At 40.2% G+C, this 20,345-nt stretch overlaps 1 protein-coding gene across 1 annotated transcript in view; it reads right to left on the bottom strand.

Annotated features, from left to right (window-relative positions):
* The window catches only part of ARHGAP28 (Rho GTPase activating protein 28), a 228,455-nt gene extending 208,319 nt beyond the window's left edge, over positions 1-20,136 (bottom strand). The window contains exon 1 of the mRNA XM_040479367.1: positions 19,866-20,136. The gene's annotated coding sequence lies outside the window, so the exon portion shown is untranslated. The remainder of the gene's footprint in view (positions 1-19,865) is intronic.
* Positions 20,137-20,345: the final 209 nt, after the last annotated feature.

Here is a 20,345-nt window from a genome sequence, read left to right as displayed (position 1 = left end):
AAACCCACTACATGAAGATAAATGAGATAAAATTCCTGCTTTAAGAAGCATATAATCTTGGGATGTATTATAAGGTGAAGCATCGAAGCTAAGAGTTTTCTGCCTTACAATTTTGCATATAATTGGTCTTGGCATTTTATGAATAAATACATTTCATGCTTGTAAAGTGGGCCTATGGGGGCTAAGTGAGAATAAAGCCTAGGGCCAGAAGAACTAATGTTCTACTGCAGAAATATGGTGTCATTTGAGGGGTGCCTGGGTGACTCAGTTGGTTAAGCATCAACTTCGGCTCAGGTCATGATCTCATGGCTCATGAGTTCGAGACCCAGGTCAGGCTCTGCGCAGACACTCAGAACCTGGAGACTGCCTCAGGTTCTTATCTCGGTCTCTCTCTGCCCCTTCACTGCTTGCACACTGTCTCTCTTTCTCTACCTCTCAGATATAAATAAACATTTAAAAAAAGAAAGAAATATGATGCCATTTGAGAAAAACCACAGTAGAACTGGATGAAAGCCCAGTAAAGGACAATCGAACTAATCACCAAGTTGAGAAAGATGCTTGACGCAAAGAAATATTACAAAGATAAACCAGTCAAGAAATGAAAATGCTGAGATGGAACAGACTGATGTCTCTGTTTTTCCTAAAATATTACAATCATCATAAGCCATTACTGGATTACAATCCAAAAAAATAAAAAATGGGTTGGCTAGCTCCAGAGTCTGATTCACTTTGACAATTTTTTTGACCTAATAAACCCCACATGATATCAGAAGTAATATGATCTTAGGTATTTGTCTTTTTATGTGCTATGGAGGCAGGCAAGGTTCATATGGTATGTTTATTGGTGTTGCTCAGTTAATGTCTCAGCAATGGAGGATCTGTTTTGGAACAGCCTCCAGTCAAGGAAGGATTTTCCTCCAAAATACTTTAAAACCAGACACTGAGAAAACCCAGATGTGATGCAGAAGAATGCTTATTACCCAATGAAATCCCAGCCACAGCAACACTGTCCACATGGAGCACCTTGGGGAGAGGTTCAGAGAGCTGCAGATTTGGACAGTCACTCCCAGGGCAGACAAGACAAGTGCTACAACTCAGCGTGGGCTTTGGGAAAACGCATAAGAAATGGTTTGATTTGGTACCTAGGTCTTTGAAGCAAGAAGCAAACATTTCAGGACAGAGCAGATTTTGAGTTATGGCAGCAATCTGAGCCATGTGGCAGAAGAGGTGGCTGGGGCAGCAAGGCCATTCAATCATGCTAGATAAAGCACTGTCATCAATTCCTTGGCAAGGAAGAAACGGACACCTGTATAAAAACATACTCTGCTTTCTTTATAGTTACTGGTTGCTTTTACATGTTTGAAATTGTAAGGAGATCTTATTACAGAGTATAGGTTTAGTCATTCTCAACAAGTGCTTTTGATGTCTCCATAAAAATCTAAGTTAAATATCCCCGTCTGCATGGATCCTGACTGGTTATTAAAATCGAGATTCTGGTAGAGAATGGCAAGGACTTTTTTTTTTTGATGAGTATGCTAAATGGGATATACTTATTTATGCTTCTACAGCTCCTGTCCCCTATGATCTTTCCAAGCTGTACAATCTCACGGTGATTTGAATCTCATGTGTATCTAGGCTGGAGGATGTGATTTTCTCCACACACTCTTCTAAGTCAGCATCTAAGGCCCCCAAACTTGTGCCAGTGGTGTGCTGGAGCTGATTTGCGTTGGCTCATAAAAGCTGGTTATTAAATTTTTAGGAATTCTGTGAGCCAGTTGTTAGACACAGCTGTTACTAAAATTAAATTATATAAACTTACAATTAAATAAATTACATTTGAAACAAAGGTAGGAAATACTAATTATTTAATTACATTTTGCTATTTTTATGCCTTTAAGGCTATTTACGTCTGTTGTTCCTGATAGTGGAAATACAGCACAATGGTGTGCTACTGTGCATCTCTTCCCGGCTCTGCCGTCAGTAACATCATGTCAGTAGTTTGAAATTGGCCATGATGGAGGTACCGAGGCTAAGAAAATTAGCAAATTACTACAAATGAGGGCTTGTTTTGCTGATTGCCTAGAATTTAAAAAGTGAAGAAGGAAGTGTTCACAATACAGATTAAACCTACAAGTATGTTGTATCTATAGCCACTATGTTATAAATAACACAAATAAACAAAGAAATATTCTTCCATTATTCAAAGACATTTTCTGATTCAGCAAAATGACTCATGTTATCTACAAAACAGTGATATTCTGACACAGATCTTGATTGTTTCACTGTTGTCTTCCTGATTAACATAGATACAAATATCAACCAACATACATGTCAGAATACACTCATTCATCAATTGCTACTATAGATTACCAACAGACAGAAGGGCTCAGTCAAAAAAAAAAAAAAAAAACAACAACAAAAAGCATTTTATGAGAATCAATTGGTTATATGGAGGTTATAATAAGGATATAGTGTATTTATTATTTGCAAATTGTGTGGTACACATCCTATATATAAAATTCGTAATAACCTTATGAATAAAACACATACTTTTTTTCCAGAGAGACAGTTGTTAAACATTTACCAAAAAATCACTGCCTGTGCCTCATTCTCATATAGGGAAAAGGGGGATTGGTCCATTTTTCTCTGTTAGTTTTTTTTTTTTTTTTTTTTTTTTTTAGGACAGTTATCTCTTTTTATTAAGAAATATTTAATTTCAGATCTCTGCCCATTGGCCCTCTGTTGTTTTCTATAGGGTCAAAGGAGCTTGGCTTAAGTGCTACTACAAGGAAAAGAATGCAGTAATTACCTATTTTCTTTACAATTAAAAGTGGTTTTTAAGGATGAATATAGCTGATCCTTGAACAACACAGGTTTGAATTGTGTGTCCAATTATATGCAGATTTTTTTATAGCACAGTTCTGTAAATATATTTTCTCTTCCTTATGTTTTTCCTAATAACATTTTTCCTCTAGCTTATGTTATTGTAAGAATAGAGTATGTAACACAAATAACATACAAAACTATGTAATAACTGACTGTTTATGTTACTGGTAAACGCTTTCCAGTCAACAGTATGCTACTACTAGTTAACTTTTAGGGGAGTCAAAAATTACAGGCAGATTTTCAACTGTGTGGGGGATGGGGCAGGGAGCGACGCCCCAACCCTTATGTTGTTCAAAGGTCAACTAACTGTATGTACACACTGCATTATCTGTGCTAATAATCAAGCTGACCCTAAGCGTATTAGTTGTGCCTTTGAAATTATTTCTATAGGAGTTTGAAAAAGATTTATATTTGTGATGTTTGAAAGAAAATGACCAATTTGTTTTGTTTTTGTTTTTTTATTTTTTAAGAAATCAGTGTGTACTATGAAAACCAGAGTACCTACATTTTAAACCCAGATCTGTAATCTACCAACTCTGTTATCTGCTTAGATAACCTCCCTGTACTTCAGTTTCCCCATCTGTGAAATGAACATGGTAATGGAATCTACTGCATAGGGTGGTTGTGATAATTAGATTAGTCAATGTGTATAAAGTATTTAAAAAAGTGCCTAGCACACAACAGAAGGCTTGCCATTATCATTACCACTGCTATTACTACAACTGCTGCTGCCACACAAAGGAGTCAACTCACTGACTTAGGGATATTAAAAGTAAACTGTAAAGAGTCCTGACCTTAGATTCGTGCTGGTGCATAAAAAGTGGCTTACCAAAAATCACACAACTTGTAGTATTAGAATCCAAAACAGATGTCCCATTATGGTTCTTCTCTTGTTAACTCACTGGCTTCTTTCTGAGCTTTTTATTTATCCTCACTAGTTAGTCAATTTCCAGAAGTGATGTGGTTCTTTTATGAAAAAGAATGCTTTTATCTAAGTATACTTGGGTGCTCTATAGATGCATTTTCCAATATGGTAGCCACCAGCCACATATGGCTACTGAGCATTTGATGTGTGACTAGCATGAACTACGATGTAACTATAAATGTAAAACACAAACCAGATTTTGAAGACTTGCTATGAATATAAAACATAAAATACTCATTAATAATGTTTATGTCAGTTAAATTGTAATATTGTGAATATACTGAGTTAAACAGAGTATGTTATTAAAATTAGTTTCACCTGTTTCTTTTTACTTCATATGGCTTCTAGAAAACTTAAACCTATATATGTGCCCCACATTTATGGTTTGCATTATATTTATATTGGACAGTCCTGCTCCATGCAAGAGTAATCTTTATGTCCAACTTTGAAAGCTGAAAATACTGCTTTAATAACCCAAGAAGTGTTCTTTTCCTCAGTTAAAAAAAAAACTAATAACTAACATCCACCTAGTCATCCAAGGTAGAAATCTAAGAGATACTGATGACTCTTCCTCTGCCCCACACACAATAATGGTCGAATCATTCTCAAATCTATCTCTCCATCTGTATCCCTTCTGCCAGTTCCTTCCTTATCATTCCTTATTTGGACATTACGAGAATCTTCATGCCACTCTACCTGGCCACAAGTCTTGGCTCCCCAAATCCGTCTCCTACACTGCTGCCAGGATAATATGTACCTAAACACAAGTCATGTATAATGACACTCTCCCGAGAAAGGTCCTTCCTTCCTTTGCTTCTTAGTACCAAGTTCAGTGGCATGGCACATCTCCACTTACCCCCATGGCTTTGATACTGCTTACTTTTCCAGTCTCATCTCAATTCCTTGCACATGCTACCTTTGAAGTGATATAAAGAAATTCTTAATTATGCACATTCTGGGGGTGCCTGGGTGGCTCAGTCGGTAAGCATTTGACTCTCGATTTCAGCTCAGGTCATGATCTCAAGGTTCCTGAAATCAAGCCCTGCATCAGGGCCTGCTTGGGATTCTCTCTCTCTGCCCTCCCGTGTTCGTGCACACAGGCATGCGCACATGCGCTCTCTCTGTCAAAATAAATAAACATGTTTTAAAAATATGTACATTTTGTTAGGTATTAGGTTGTTGTGGGGGTGTGGGGAGTGGAGAGGAATGGAGAAGATGACCTGGGCAATGGTATGAAATGTTCACTTATTATATTTATAAACTCATCGGTAAATTTTTTTGAATGAAATATAAAACATAGACTCAACATCCTATAAGGTGTCCTGGCCAATGTGTTAAAAACAAGAGTAAAGGGGCGCCTGGGTGGCGCAGTCGGTTAAGCGTCCGACTTCAACCAGGTCACGATCTCGCGGTCCGTGAGTTCGAGCCCCGCGTCCGGCTCTGGGCTGATGGCGCAGAGCCTGGAGCCTGTTTCCGATTCTGTGTCTCCCTCTCTCTCTGCCCCTCCCCCGTTCATGCTCTGTCTCTCTCTGTCCCAAAAATAAATAAACGTTGGAAAAAAATTAAAAAAAAAAAAAAAAACAAAAACAAAAAACAAGAGTAAAAAACAATTTGTGTGGTTTATCTGACACATCTTAACATGATTCCTCTGGTTTCCTCAAAACTGTGACATCCTGAAATGAAATCCTGTATGAAAAGAGTTTGGTGCCTGGGACATATTGTATATTTAATTCACAATCACTTTCTACCCCTTTGCTCCTATCTTCCCTCCATCAACCCTACCCCCATCATCCTAAGTCTCTAGGTAGAAGTCCAGGAGGTGAAATCCAAATTTTCAAAAATAATGGATGATTTACATGGGAAATCACTTTCAAGGGCTTTATCCATGTCACAGACCAGTGATTACCAAGGAGCTTAAATATGTTATTGCATGGAAAAGCCTTATTTGTTGAGAATAGTGAAGAGAGGAAAAGAGGAGCACATGAGGCAGAGTAGGCAATAACTGGAAAAACAGGGAAAACACATCTCATGCCTGCTTCCTTCCTGACAAATTAAACAAGAATAAAGAAATCATGTGAATGGCCAGGTTACCTCTATATTTCAAAAAGCATATACCTCAATATGGAGATACACTGGAGAATTTCATTTAGTATTAACATGACACTTTCATCTTGATGAAAAATAATCTGAGTCTGGCTAACATTCTCAGTACCTATCCTGCCCAATAACTATCTTCACACTCTCTAGTAAATTCTAAAAATTAAAAAGTAATTATATAACGACTGATTTACACACTTAGGTAAACCAATAATTATGGAAACATCACTGGCACCTTGATGAAAGTTGCCATTTTCACCTTGATAATGCCTAGATTTTTTTTCCTTCAGAGATGTACAGTCATTTTTTTAAATTTTTAAGATGATACGAATTACTTAATAGTCATCACCCTTGTGACTCAGTACGATCGGTACTCTGATGGATTATTCGGAACACATAATTAATACTTATTTGCACAGTTACCAAAATGAAGACACATTTACACAACTGAACTTCTCCTTTATTTGACAGCTGGTCAAAAACAAACATTCTCATAGGCTTTGTTACTAAGCTGCCTATATTTGTAGAATCTGCAAGTCTGAGAAATATTTAGAATCCGCCTAATTATCCACCTTCAGACCCAATTTAGGCACTCGATTCAATTCATCAAGAGGTTTTCCCTTTTGCTCTCAAATCTAATTGATCAGACTTTTATACAATTCTTGAATAGCCTTTAAGCTTTCTGGAAGTTTAACCATCAAAATGACACCCCTGGCTAATTACCGCCCTAAGACGCTGATTTCCTATGTCAAAATTCCCCACTTTGAGAGAGTTCTGGCACAGGGTGGTACTTGCTCGTAACTGGATTAAGATTACTCACGTTTCTGAAAGATTTAGCTTTCAGAGCCCCCACTGGGCAAGACAAGATGAGATCATCATTCTTTTCTGGTTCCCACAAGTCATGTTTTTCAATATAGAAAGTTAAGAGGATTTTGATATAAAATTTATAACTATTTCTGTAAAATAGTGGTAGCAGCCACACTAGAAGTTTTAGTTCTCTGAGGATGCTAAAATAAAGTCGCAATGATGTTGCTGGGATTTTCCCCTAGACTTTGCTGTGTTTCCAACACCCCATATCCTCACCTGCTCTCCAATCCCAATCCTTCAATCCAGGGAAAGTCAAATCATGCCACATGGGCCAAATCTGGACTGCCACCTGTTTTTGGTAAATAAAATTCTATTAGAATACAGCCACACTTGTTTGCTTACATGTCTATGGCAGCTTTCATGCTGAGTAATTAGGACAGAGATCATATGGTCTGAAAGCCTAAAATAATTACAATCTGGCTCTTGAGGATAATGTTTCCTGACCTTAGATCTAACAGGATCACTGAGTCTTCTCTTTCAGCCCTTTCTTCTCAAAACATGTATGTGGTGGATGACCAAGTCAAGGGAACTCTTCCGCTTTTTCAAGAACACAGCAAATATTTTCAAGCCACAAAATGCTCTCTTTGCTAGTAATACCCTCTTTTACCTTCACTTTCTTGAGTTCCTACCTATCCCCTAAAACTCAGCTCTAGTGTCATTTCACTTGAGATTCTTTTCTTGACTATCCCATGAAATAAAACTCTCATATCATTTTATTCTATTAATGCATTTGTCTCATTCTCTTTTTAAGGATATCTTTTGTGTACTCAGGTACATCAATAAGTTCATTTGAAGAGACCTGATTTCTTTACTATATTATCTTATCATACAGACTCATGGTATCTATTTATTCAGTTCTTAAGGGCTGTTGTGAGCTATTCTTCTTCTAATAATAGCACTTTGATACAGAGATATTATTGTATACAACTCTGTATTTCATTTTCCCCAAATCCTCCTCCAATCCACCCCTGACACTCCCCAGGTAGCCCAAAGCACAGTGCCCAGTTTACCATGTAAGACAAATTCCAAAAGGATCAGAGATTAAATGTAAAATATTAAACCACACCAAGTACAGCTGACCCTTGAACAGCATGGACTCGAACTGTGTAGGTCCACCTATATGCAGATTTTGTTCAATAAATATACTACAGTACTATAAATGTAAATGTTTTATCTCTTCCTTTTGATTTTCTAAATAAAATTTTCTTTCCTCTGGCTTACTTTATTATAAGAATATAATTTACAATACATAAAACATACAAAATATGTGCTAATCAACTGCTTATGTTATTGATAAGGCTTGCAGTCAATGGTAGGGTCTCAGTAGTTACGTTTTTGGGCAAACATCATATGCAGATTTTTCACCATATGGGGGATAGGCTGGTACCTCTAACCCCTGCATTGTTCATGGATCAACTATACTTCAAAAACCATGGATGAATCCCTTTATAATTTGATAGTGGTAAAAACTTTCCTAACTATAACTCAAAATTCAGAAGGAGTAAGAGGAAACACTAATAAATTTGATTATATAAAACCTTAAAAACAGGATTTTTTTTTATATAGGAAAGGCAACATGAGTAAAGTAAAAGCACAAATGACAAACTGAGAAAAAATATTTGCCATTTCTATCACAGAAAAGGGATAACACTCTGAATATAAAAAGAGTTTCTAACAGAAAAGAAATAAACTAACACCCTACTGAAAAATGAGCTAAAGATATTAACAGATAAATCAGAAAGCAATACAAATAGTTCTTAACTGTATAAGAAGATACTCAACCTTACTCATAATAAGAAAAATGAAAACTAAACTACAGTGACCTAATAGGACCTGGCAACAAATAAAAAAATCTGAAATATGTTCATGAGACCTTGGGGAAACAGGCATTCACATACTGCTGATGGGAATTCAAAATGGTACACTAATGGGGGAGAATTCGGCCTCTTCTAGCAACACGACTATGCATTTATTTTCTAACTCAGCAATTTGACATCTAACAATTTAATCAAAGATATACTGGCAAAGTATGAAAAGATATATACAGAAGGTTATTCTTTATACCACTTGTAACAGCATAAACATGGGAATAACCCAGGTGCCCATCTATAGCAGAATGGGTGAGCCCACAGAAAACTATGAAGCTATAAAAAGGAAGGAGGACTACCTCTACATTATTGCTATGGAGAGATGCCCACCATATATTGTTAATTGGAAACAGCAAAGTGCATATGGTATAATGTCTGCTATTTTTCAGAAAGGTTTTTTTTTTTTTTTTTAATTTTAATGTTTATTTCTGAGAGAGAGAGAGACAGAGTGCGAGCTGGGGAAGGGCAGAAAGAGAGGGGAACATAGAATCCAAAGCAGGCTTCAGGCTCTGAGCTGTCAGCACAGAGCCCGAGGCAGGGCTTGAACCCATGAACTGTGAGATCATGACCTGAGCTGAAGCTGGATGCTTAACCGACTGAACCACCCAGGTGCCCCTTCTTTTTTTTTGTTTTTAAAGAATTGTTTTTTAATGTTTATTTATCTTTGAGAGAGAGACAGAGAGAGAGGGAGCAGGGTAGGGGCAGAGGGAGAGCGACACACAGAATCCGAAGCAAGCTCCAGGCTCTGAGCTGTCTGCATAGAACCTGATGTGGGGCCCGAACCTACGCAGTGAGATCATGTACCTGAGCTGAATTTGGACACTGAACTGACTGAGCCACCCAGGCGCCCCAGAAATAGTTGTTTTTCTTAATCCCCCTCCCTACCACCTATACACACATACCAACAACAGCACATAACTTCCAGAGAAGGACTGCCTGATGCCTCAATTCACTCTGGGTCACAAAAGCAGAAGTGAGATATTCTCCTACTACCGCCTCTCATTCAGAGTTTGCCTAGTAATACTCAGAAACTTCACAGGCAACAGGGTCTGTAGTACTCAGCCCTTTCTTTTAAAAATGTTTTTAACATTTTTATTCATAATTGAGAGACAGAGAAAGAACGCAAGCAGGGTAGGGGCAGACAGAGAATGAGAGAGAGAGAGAGAGATTGAATCCAAAGCAAACTCCAGGCTCTGAGCTGTCAGCACAGAGCCCGACACGGGGCTCAAACCCACAAACTGTGAGATGGTAAACTGAGGCGAAGTCAGATGCTCAACCGCTTAACTGACTGAGTCACCCAGGTTGACCCAGTACTCAGCCCTTTCTGACCTGACCTGGGGAACGTAAAGAGCTTTTCAGACCAAATGGATTTAGTTATTTTAATCTCGAGTTGACCAGGTCCCAAAACAAGGTCAACTTTTTCATAATAAAGTTTCATTTACGAGGAAACCGAGGCACAGAGGGATTAAATAAGTTGTCCAAAGTCACATAGCTAGCAAGAGGCAGAGCTGGGATTTGAACACAGGCTTGGCTATTTACTATACTCTGTCACCTCTCTATTCAACCCCTCTCATTTCAGTTCACAATACGGGCTCCCTTTTTCTTTATAGCCAAATGTCACATTTCAAGCATATAAGTCAACTTAAGTATATGGCAATTTTTAAAATATCTTTGAACATGTTCTTAAAATCCAGATAAAAGTCTTCAGAGCAAGGGTCAAAGGGAAGTTAAGAATAGTAAGTACATTGAGTTAAACATACAATTCTGTCCAATGCTTCACAGATGGTTCCCTAACTGCTCATTTACTTAAAAAAATATATGGGGAAAATTTTCTCAATCTGCTACAAATTATAATGGCAAAAACTCATTAGGTTAAAAAAACGTCGCAGGTGTATTGGCTTGTATGAGCACGTATCATTTTGTTTGCCAAAAGCTCACCTCCCCTCAATACAGCATGCAAGCTGGCTCATAGGAGATTGAAGAGTACTGCTCCAGGACAGAATTTTGGGCGTACAAAGGTGAAAACATAAGCCCATTCATTCCCAGTACATGCCCACAGGAGACACATATGAAAGGCAGTGAATATGCCATGGCAGAAATTTTGTAAAATGTAACATGACTATCATCTGTACCTTTGAAGACAGATTAGAGACAAAGTTATATCACCATATAATTCAAGCTTATGGCAGTCTATTTTACAATTAAGTCAAAAAATGGACAATGACAAAGAGATAGTATCTTACACCTCTCTGTGGCTGACCACACCCCTCCTCCTCTCAACTGCATTCTCTACCCCTGAAGGCTGGCACTGCCTACAAATAAAAATATATTGAAATTCACTTAAACTCAAGAGATTAGTGATACAGGTATTCTCGTGCTAGAAGGCAGTATCTAATGAAAAAAGGTCTCTGTAAGTCCTGTTCATTTAGACATTATAGGAACAATGGAAGAGGTAGGCAAAATTCCTTAACCCATTAAGACAGATATAGGATATCCCCAAGCAAAGTAAAAATTCTCTTGATCATGGGAAATAATAAAACAATTTTAAACGGTCTTAGGAGATCTTAGCGCAAGGGGGTATTTAAATTAGTGGGAAAAAAATCCAGTGAGGGTTATAAAGAACCAATAACGTAATCAACTCGCCTGCTATTATGACAAAAACACAATGAAAATGTATTTCAGTGCAATATTCAGGATAGACCAGGGGGAAAAAAAAAGACAGAAATGAGAAGTAAAGACCATCACTTCAGGCCTACCTCCATTACTATTTCTGTAACAACAGCAACCATGCATGAGACATTCTCTTGAATCACTCCAGTTTCAATTATTCTGTATTCCTGTTTAGACACATTCATCTGCACTCATCACATGTTGTGTTTTGGGTTGGAAAATGTTGTCTTCAAACCTACTTGCACCTAGATCACAGATGCACTCTTGTTGTAGTCCCAGGTCCTCCTTCCTGACCAGTAGCTGGACAAAAGTGACCTTTTGGCTCCTCGTCCTCCCCCACACCCAAACAACACCAGCCCTAATACGTTTTGGCACTGTAACTCTACCTTCCCTCTCACAGTGACAGCCAGGATTCCCAACCTGACCAACCTCAGCCTTCCAGCCCTGAACTGCTCTCAAGGCTATAAATCTAATCCTATCCCCCCCCTCAACTGAGAAAACTTAGTTTGCTTGGCTCTGTGCCCCAAACTCCCTAATACTCCCCAGCTGTTTTTGGCCACAAGTTCTCTTTCCATAAACCTGAACAACAAAAAGACATATTTTAGGTACTCACCTATCCAGCTAACTTTAGTTCCTCCCTCGTTCTAAAAGGTTCTCTCGTGCTCGCTTCGGCAGCACATATACTAAAAGGTTCTCTCACAGTGCAGTAAAGATGAAGAAATAGTGAAGGAAAAATCAGTTCAACTGCTGAAATATTTACTGAGCATCCACTCTATATGTTCTATGCAAGCACTGTACTCTACACTAGCTGATAGGGGATGGGACTGACACACCCCAAATGAATGACATACACCCCTCACTCTCAAAACCCTTAGAATTGAATGGGTAGGGAGCAGGGGTGAAAACGGGTAGGGGTGATTCTTACATGAGATAATCTAGTTTCCTTGAGGAATGAAGTATAGAGGGAAAGGATAAACCATGCTTGCCTCTCTCTGTTATGAGCACCAAATGAGAAGCAATAGCCTCTGACCAGAAGACTGGGGAAGTCTCATTGGTGGAAATGGCTCTGGAATCAGACCTGGAAGAATAAGGAGGATTTCAATAGTGGACAATGAAAGAAAGTACAGGAGAATGTTCTTGGTGCCCCTGCCTATGTGTACAGCCCCCTAAAATCTCACTACCCTCACTCATTTTCCAGTGGGCAAGTATGTTAGTTTGCTAGGCCTCCTATAACAAAGTCCCACAAACTGAGTGGCTTAAACAAATTTCTTTTCTCATGGTTTTGGAGGCCAAAAGTCTTAGATCAAGGTTCCTAGCAGGGTTGGTTCCTTCTGAGGGTGGTGAGGGAGAATGTGTTCATGCCTCATGCCTAGCTTCTGGTGGTTTGCTAGCAATCTTGTCATTCCTTGGCTTGTAGAGAGGTGGTGACCCTGATCTCTGCCTTCGTCCTCACACGGTTTGCTCCCTGTGTGCATATCATTTTTCAAACGTCCCCTTTTTATAAAGACACCAGTCATACTGGATGCAAGCCCACCCTAATGACCTCATCTGAACTTGATTACCTCTGTGAAGACTGTTATCTCCAAATAAAGTCACATTCTGAGGCGTTGAGTGTTAGGAGTTCAACTTAAGAACTGAGGAAGGGGAACACAACTCAACCTGGAATAGGAGGATACTTAACGTACACACAAATAGGTGAATATTATATTAATTTTATTATTAACACTAAAATATAGTATGTGTATATTAATTGATACAATTTATTTCTGAGTAATATAGTTGTATTAACACTACATTTACTATAAATGTGATAGTATATAATATATATAATAACCTGAATCTTTACTGACCACTTACTATGAGCTAAATTCTTTTCTCAATATTATTTCATTTAGTCCTCACAACATTCTGTGAAAAAATTCCTATTTAACGATAAGGAAACTGTTATTTAGAGAGGTAAATAAATTGCACACAACCACAGGTTTGCAGGCAGCAAAGCTGAAACTTGCACCAAGGCCTATGTATTTCCATCCTCAGAACTCTAATCACTGCACTTAGTATGGTATTAACATGCACATACATTCAGCAATGGACAGCTGTAAGTAATAAAATGGATTCTTCTGTATGGCTTGTGAAAATTACTCTATATTTACATATTATGTAGATAAATTAGAAATATTCCTCTTAGCACAAAGGCATTTTAATATTCACAGATTTTTGTTAGGTGAAATATTGGTCTTTTGCAAATTCTTCACCTCGAATCCCCCAGCACTTTGAAGAAACACCTCAAGTTTCATGTTTTTATAGTGTCTATTTCTGAATAGACAAGAAGGGCACATTTTATGCCTACAGATTCCAAGTCAACAAATGACTTGTTTTCTTTCCACGAGAGGTAAATGAACAAAGGGGACAGATAATGTATTACTGTACAAGTAAGATCCAAATAAAAATACTAGAGAACCTGGCTCCTGAACAAGCGATAAGAGGTTTAATACCATCTACTCTTACTGTAAGTCCCGTTAAGAGGACACCAAATTTAAAAGGGAGGAAAGCAAACGAGGGTATTTTCATCTTTCTGTTTGGGTAACAGGAGTTCTATTGAAAGAGAATCAAAATGGTAATAATACTTTAGATTTTCATAGTGCTTTTGAATTTTCAAAGTGTTCTCACATATTTTATTTCATTTGACTATAATTAGCCTGTTTGGTGGGCAAAATAAGGGCAATGACCTCCAATTTACAGATAAAGACACCAAGGCCCAGAAAGTTTAAGTGGCCTCCCAATGTGACCTAGCTAATAAACACTAACACGCACTCACGCGTGAACACACACACACACACACACACACACACACACACACACACACACAGATTCCATACCTTTAGAACAGCTTTCTGTTATCCCCTGGGAATGCTAACCTTTGGGAATAGCATGTAGCTCTTTAATGTCAAAAGTAAAATGACTTATGAAGCTCTTTATCAAGAATCTTTTGCAAAAGATGCTGAATTATTTTTCAGGCAAAATGCTTATTAGCTGTTAATCACAGTGCTCCTGATAGATCATTATATGATTTCATGAATGGCTACCAAGTATCACATGAAAACAATGAACTACAGAAAAAAATAAAACACCACTAGACCATATCATTCATCCAAGGTACTGGAACATAATATTAATTTATTCACTGACTCAATGAATGAGTTGAATGTTGAGAAACTACCAGATGTTAGACACTGGGCTACATACTAGGAATACAATGATGAGCCAAAGCAAAATCATCCCAGCTTTGTGGAGTTTACTATCTGGCATGTGTATAGTAAGTGTGTGCATGTGTGTATATGGGGGGGGGCATAACTATATACTTATAATTAAAGAAGTATGTGGGTGAACTTCACAAGGACCTATAGTGGTGGGGGAGGGTGCAGCAAAGCGGAAAAGATACCAGACGGAGGAAACAGAGTGTGCTATGGCCTCAAGTTGGGATGGCACATAACACACTTCAGGATATAGATGAATTGTCTACAACAGTCACCTCTACTTTCTTACTTCTGTTTCTCTCTTTAACACTCTTCATTCAGGTGTCCATCTCCACCACTCCACTCAAACTATTCTTAAGGTCAACAATGACCACCATATTGTAAATCCAACAGGCACTTCTCTTTCACCTCAGTCTCTCACTGGCATTCAAACTGCTAGTCATCCCCCTTTCCTCTCGAAAAAACTGAAAACAATTTCTTGGCTCATCTTCTGTTTTCTTTGCTGGCTCCTCTTTTGTCTCACCTTTAATATTGGAGCCCTAGAGTTTAACCCTAGGTCCTTTATTTTTCTATATTTGTATCTTTAAAAGATGTCACCCAGTCACATGGCCTTAATCCCACTTAGGTTGTAACTCTCAAGTACCTACCTCTAGACCTGATTTTCCACTGAGATTCAGACTCTTACATGTAACTGCCTTCTCCACATCTCCACTTGAATACCAAACGTAGCTCTTAAAGTTAACATGGGCAAAAAATTGATTCCCGATTCCTCAAATCTGCTATCCTTTAGCCTTCTCCACCTTAGTGAGAGACTCATCCCTCATTCTTCTCTTTCCTTTACCTCCATGTAAATATATTTGCAAGTTTTTATCTCTAAAATACATCCTATAATCATTCACTTCTCTCCACCTTCAATGCTATCACCCTAATCCAACTAACCAACGGCAGAGAAATGACATATTCCGTAACTAGTCTCACTGCTGCCATTCTTTCCCTCTTTAAATCCAATTCCACATGGCAAACAGATGTTCCTTTTAAAATGCAATTCAGATCACTCCACTGCTCTGCTTGAAATCCACCAAGGACTTTCCCTTTCTTGGAATAAAATCCAAATTCCTTAACTTAGCCTACAAGCCTTTCAAAATCTGGTCCAAACCCACTTCTTTGTCCTCATCTTCTGCATTCTTCTACCTGTGGTAGGTGGAATGTCTCTCCCACAAGATATCTACACCCTAATCCTTGGAATTTGTGAATATGTTACTTTATATAGCTAAGGGGAATTGAGGTTGCGAAATTAAGACTGTAATCAACTGACCTTAAAATGTAAAATTATTCTGGATCCTCTAGGTAGTCCAGTAATCAGAAGGGTTCTTAAAAATAGAACAAGGAGACAGAAGAGTCAGAGAATAAGATGTGATGACAGAAACAAGGTCATCAACATAACACAATATAGGACTCACCCCACATTGCTTTGAAAGTAGAGGGTGAGGGCCATGAGCCAAGCAGTGTGAGCAACGTCTAAAAGCTGGAAAAAGCGGGGCGCCTGGGTGGCTCAGTCGGTTAAGCGGCCGACTTCAGCTCAGGTCACGATCTCACACTCCGTGAGTTCGAGCCCCGCGTCGGGCTCTGTGCTGACCGCTCAGAGCCTGGAGCCTGTTTCAGATTCTGTGTCTCCCTCTCTCTGACCCTCCCCCATTCATGCTCTGTCTCCCTCTGTCTCAAAAATAAATAAACATTAAAAAAAAAAATTTAAATAAAAAATAAAAAAAATTAAAAAAAAAAAAGCTGGAAAAAGCAAGAAAATGTATGTTCCCTGAGAGCATTCCCTTAAAGAGGAATGCAGTGCTGCAGACACCTCGGTTTTAGCCCACTGAGACCCATTCAGACTTCTGACTTCCAGAACTGTAAAACGGTAAATCTGTGTTGTTGGTGGTGGTGGTGGTGGTGGTGGTGGTGGTGGTGGTGGTGTGTGTGTGTGTGCGCGTGTTTTTAAGCCACAATGGTAATTTGTTACAACAGTAATAGAAAACTAATATGCTACCTCACCATGGACCAGCCACACTGGTCTATTTCATAAACAAACTTGTTTCTCCCTCAGAGCTTTTATCTTTGTTATCATCACTCCTTGGAATGTTCTGTTCCCATATACTCACAAGGCTGACCTGGCTTCTCCTTGTCATTCTGAGCTCAGCTTCACAGAGAAGTCTTCCCTGACCACCCAGTGCCAGGTAGCCTGTCGTCAATTTCTATCACATTACGTTTTATTTCTTTGTAGAATTTTTGCCCTCTGAAATTACCTTTGACATTTATTGGTATGGTTGTTTGTAGCCTAATTCCCTACTCTGGAGTACAGTTTCCATCAGAATAGGGTCCCTGACTTTGTTCACCATTGTATCCTCAGTATCTGAACAGTATCTGGCACAAATTGTATGCTCAATCATAAATGTTGCCTGCTGAATGAATAAAACCTACTACGGGTGAAGTATAAAGAGTGATATAGAAAGGGGGTGGGAGAAGAGGCTGGGGAAGTGGACAGGCGGCAGATCATACGCTACCTTAGAGTCCTTGTTAAGAACTTTGAACTTCAGCCTAAAAACATTGAGCAGCCACAGTAAAACTTCTGACAGAGAAGCAATGTATTCATACTTCTGATTTTAAAAGATTTGGAGACATATTGGAGAGGGGCAGTGATATAAGTGGATGTAAGGAGAATAAGTAAGAAGGACGCTTTGGGGCAGTCCAGGCAAAAAATGATGGTAAACTCAGACTTACGGTAATAGCAGTAAAAAAGCTAATGTACTAGAGATATAATTTGGAATCAAAATGAATTAAGACTAGGTGATAGATTGAGATAGAAGAAGTCCAAGTGAGTCTATCTCAAGAATGACTTCCAGATTTATATTCTAAGCAATTTAGGAGAATATGATGTCAATTTCTAAGAGGGGAAAACTGCAGAAGAAGCAGGCCGTGCATACATCAAGGGGAAAGATCAAAAGTTCAGTTTTAGCTTTGTTAAGTTTGAGTTGTCCTCAAGACATAGAAGTGGAGATATTATTCAGACAGCTAAACTTTGAGCCAGGAACTCAAATTAGAAGCAGTGGTGGTGGATAATGTGTTCTTATGATAAAAACACATGGGATTAGGTGAAATCATCTAGGGAAACTGCATGAAGAGAGAAGACTGGAGACACTGCAAGTTCACCTGTACTGAGAAGCCTTACCAATGGTGCTCACTGCACCCAGAAAGCTGTCCATCGCCCAGCAGGAAAGATGCCTGCTTATACTTTGGGAATTTTTTCAGCCCATTTAAATTACCATGGATGGAATTCCCTCTTTTCCACTCCCCTCTGCACATTTAGGTAGAGGAAGGGCCAGCAAAGGAGACATTGAAAAGGAGTAGTTAAGGTGATCGAGGGAAACCAGAATTTCATTTCATAGAATCTATGATAATCCCTCCCAAAAAAGAATACGTAATAAAATAGGAATTTATGTGGGCTAAATGACTCCTCCCTTGTCAGAGCATTCTGAAACCAAAGGCTCTCATCCCAGGCTAAATGCTTCTCGCCCTGGACGAAAACTTAGGAACCATGTATCTCAAAGAAACATCATTCTTGATGCAATCAGTTTTCCTACAGCAATATTATCAAAAGGATGAGGGGAGGGGCACCTGGGTGGCACAGTGGGTTGAGCAACTGACCCTTGTTTCCACTCAGGTCATGATCTCACAGATGGAGCCTCATGTCTGGCTCTATGGTGACAACTTGAGGCCTACTTGGGATTCTCTCTCTCCCTCTCTCTGCCCCTCCCCTGCTCACATTCTCTCTCTCTCTCTCAAAAGAAATAAACATTTTTTTTAAAAAGGATCATTTGTCAGAAAACCCTCATCTCTAGGTGGATGTTCCTGGCAGCAGCTAAATTCAAACACCCTGATCTGTTTCACTGTGGAGGTCAGATGACACTTCCCAATTTCCTCATTCAGAGGTTCTCAAAGTGGGAACCCTAGAGTTCCAAGGACCCTTTTCAGGCAGTCTGCAAAGGGTCTGTAATACCAATTGTGTTATTTTTAATAATACCGAGATGTGGGGTGCCTAGGTGGCTCAGTTGGTTAAGCGTCCAACTCTTGGTTTCTTCCACTCAGGTCATGATCTCACAGTCCATGGGTTCGAACCCTGCACCTTGCACCCTGCTCTGTGCTGAGGGTGCAGAGCCTGCCCGGGATTCTCTGTCTCCCTCTCTTTCTCTCTGCTCCTCCCTCCTTCCATCTCTCCCCCTCTCTCTCTCAAAATAAGTAAGTAAACACTTTAAAAAAATACCAAGATGCTCCTTATCTTTTTCAATCTCATTCTCTCTGGAGTGTATAGTGAAGTTTTCCAGACTACATGACATGGGATATCACAGCAGACTGAATGTTGAAGGAAACAGAATATATTAAAGAGATAAGCAAAAATGTAAAACAGTGCCCCTCTTTGTTTTGTAAAGTCATTTTTTCATAAACATATTAACATGTAAGGGGTTCACAGGGCACCTGGATAGCTCACGTTGGTTGTCAGTTGGGTGGGGGACTCTTGATTTCTGCTCAGGTCATGATCTCTTGGTCGCTGGGATGGAACCCCACGGGGAGCTTGAGCTCGGAGGCCCCTGGGAGGCGGGCTCCCGGTTATTAGCTGGGAGCCTACTTGGGGTTCTCTCTCATTCTCTCTGCCCCTCTCCCACTTGTGCTCTCTCCTTCTCAAAATAAGTAAACTTAAAAAACATGTAAGGGGTTCATCACTGAGTTTTAACTAAACTGACATTTAAAACTTTCCCTGTTTTAATTTCTGACAGTAAATACTAACAGATAAAACCCATATGAACAGAAGCTCTTCGGTCCTCAGTAATGTTAACCGTGTGAAGAAGTCCTGAGACCAAAAGCTGAAGCACCCTCCTAAAAAGGCCACCAGAAGGATTCCGAAACCTGGGACAAAGGACAGCAGGCTCCCCATTCCCTCCTTCTAGCTAGCAAAGGCTCAGCAGCACCAGAACCTTAGGAGGCTCTTCTCCCTGAATCCCCAGCCTCCGCCCTGGATGCATCACGGACGCCCAGCCTCACTCCAAGCGCGCCCCCCCCCCCCCTCCAGGAGCCCGGCCTGCCCCTCACACCACCAGCCGCGGCCCCGCCGGGATCTCCGCACCAAGGCCCGGGCACTGCCAGGCCCTGAACGGTCCTCGGCGGGAACGGTACCCACGGGCGGTAACCACCGTCTGGACCCAGGGGCGGCCCGGGTACCACCATCCCCCGACCCGTCCGCCTGCTCACCGGGTCCCGGGTCTCAGGAGTCACACGATCCGGCCGAGGGCGCGACGGCAGCGACCACGCCACAGCCAGCCCTGCGCCCGTCCCTCGGGTCGGCTTCCTCGGACTCTTGAAGGAATATGCGGCCCCGCGGGGTTCTGCAGATTCGGCGTTCTCTCGGCCCGCACACTCGTTCTCTCTTTAAGCACACAGAGCGGGAAAACACGGGGCAGAGTCCTTCAGAGCCACGCCGTTTGGGCCACCGTGGTGAGGCGAGGACCTGGAGGAGTTTGAGGACCAGAAATATGACGCCCCGAGAACGGGACGCGCAGAGATTCAGCCTACTGGCCGGAGGGCGAACCCACGACTCTTGAGTCTGCGCAGTAGAGGTGGTGTAAGCTCTCCCACAGCGCCCGCATTGCACGTGTGTCTGCGGCGTGGGGGCGGGGCATCCTCAGGCCGGGGCGGGGTCAGCAAACTGGGTTGGGTCTAGCACTGATCGGT

The sequence above is a fragment of the Herpailurus yagouaroundi genome, unplaced genomic scaffold (assembly GCF_014898765.1).
Source record: "Herpailurus yagouaroundi ecotype Mexico unplaced genomic scaffold, PumYag 142, whole genome shotgun sequence".
In the NCBI taxonomy this organism is placed as follows: Eukaryota; Metazoa; Chordata; class Mammalia; order Carnivora; family Felidae; genus Herpailurus; species Herpailurus yagouaroundi.
This window is presented reverse-complemented; position numbering and strand designations above follow the sequence as displayed.